Raw genomic sequence first — 2,207 nt, forward strand, 5'->3', positions numbered from 1 at the left:
CTGAGCTTGTCATGGAGAAGAGAGCAAGGTGAAAGACTATAGGTAGTTTCTTTGAGCCTGGTTAACAAAAGATTTTTTTTTAAGAGCTGAAGGAGATAGATGGATGCAGATTTATAAATTGTTTAGATATTCTACTTCAGGAATTCATTATATGCTTCTGAAAAATTAACTTTTACGTCTACAAATACAGGCAATTGTCCAAAGCGGTATTAGCTCAGATATCAGTAGTAAAAATAAATAAATAAAATCCTCCAAGGGCCTTTGCCACATTTTGTGTTTTCAATATAATTCTTGGGAGATATAAGGTATATGTCCTCAAAATAAACATTCTTATGGTTCATTAACACGATCTAGGAAAAGTGGAATTTGTTTAAGGACTATTGCTGGATTTTTCTAATTTTATTTAACAAATAAATATGCAGTTCTATACAAAATATTATTTATCAATTTAATATATCACTTAAACATTGTTGTTTCTAAATATGTAGATGTCTGTCAATATTATTTTTAATATCATTTTATGTATTATACATGTAGTATGAAACCAAGCTGACCAACACTAAATTTCAAAAGATTAAACTTCTTTCTCTCGTCTTCCTTTCTTCTCTTTATAATGTGGGTGAACACAACATTGGTTTTCAATTAAACAATGCAAACACATTTTCCTTCATGTGATCTATTGCCATCTTTACAGTGTAACTTCCCTCTTCCAACTTCCAGTCTGTTTCAACTTTCTGTCTTTTGTCCCTATCTCTTCCTTTCTTCTGAGCTTTATGCTTTGGCAAATCTTTCGCTTTTGTATGACTGATTGCTCGAAGGGACGCACGCTTCCTTAGTGTTCGTGCTTACTTTTAATCATATCTGTGAAAGTTAAGCCACCAGAGTAAGTTCAATTCTGCTCTTGAAAGGTGACGAAGGGCCTTAGTCTTGGGGGTGACATTTTGCTCTATTAGAGCAATGCGCTTGGTATGTTTATGAATTGGAAGGGTTATTCCACATTTTTCTCCCACTGTGTCCAAGCTATTCTATTCATATCACTTTCAGAAGGGTCATCAGTAATATCAGGATAAAATCTCATTCTTTGGTCTCAGAGTTATGAAGGATCAAGTTCACTTAGTCCTTTGATCTCGCTATTGCCATGTGAGTTTTTTTTTAATTTTTCTTCCTCAGGATGGGGAAAGACCAAGAGTTGACTTTTAGATGGTAGTTCTCTTTCATTTTAGATTCTAGTTGCTACTAATGAAAGGAAAGTAGGATGCAGACTCTGGTCTTAGTGGACTATATTATCCTAATTGAGCGTTATTTCTCCTTCCAGCCTCAGACTATGGTCTTGAGCTCCCAGCCTTGGTGACTGCTTCCCTCAAGATGCTTTTGTAGGCCTGTATGTTTTCATAACTTTCCCTTTGTATGCTCTTTCATGTATATATTTGCAGTACATATAAGTACACATGTAGAAAACCTCTATGTCAAAAGCATATGTATTTGAGAGGGTAATCCAATTCACCTTTACACAACCAGACAAAGCAGGTATATTAAAGTGAGGTTTACATTTAAAAGAATAGAAAACATCATCAATGAAAGCAAAAAGTTGGTTCTGTTAAAGAATTAACAAAATTTATAAACCATTGGCAAACTTTACAAAGGAAATGAAGTATTAAAAGCAAATATTCTGTATAAGACATAAAATGAGTGATACCACAACAGAATCTATTGAAATAAAAAGACAATTACATAGTATAATGAATAATTTTGTTCCAATGAATTTGAAAAGCTGGAAGAAAGGAACAACTTTTGAAAAACACATTGCCTACCTAAATTAACAGAAACTGGTGTAGAAAACTTTGAGAGACCTATAACACAAGAATAAGTAAATCTGGTCATTTAAAAACTCCCAACATCAAAATTCACTGACAAGATGATTTAACTGGGGAATTTTACCTGCCATTTAAAGAGAAGCTAGCAGCAATTGTAAAGAAACTATTTCAGAATATAAAAAGGTTAATATACTACCAATCTCACTTCATGAAACAAGTATAATCCTGATATTTAAAAGCAAAGACTTCACCAGAAATGGAAATTATAGGCCAATGTCTCTTATGAATATGTTCTCTAGCCAACAAAATTCAACAAAGCACTTTTAAAAAAATACATTATGATCAAGTGGGATTCATACCAAGTATACAAGGAGGGTAGGATATTAGAAAAAT

The sequence above is a fragment of the Tenrec ecaudatus genome, chromosome 15 (assembly GCF_050624435.1).
Source record: "Tenrec ecaudatus isolate mTenEca1 chromosome 15, mTenEca1.hap1, whole genome shotgun sequence".
In the NCBI taxonomy this organism is placed as follows: Eukaryota; Metazoa; Chordata; class Mammalia; order Afrosoricida; family Tenrecidae; genus Tenrec; species Tenrec ecaudatus.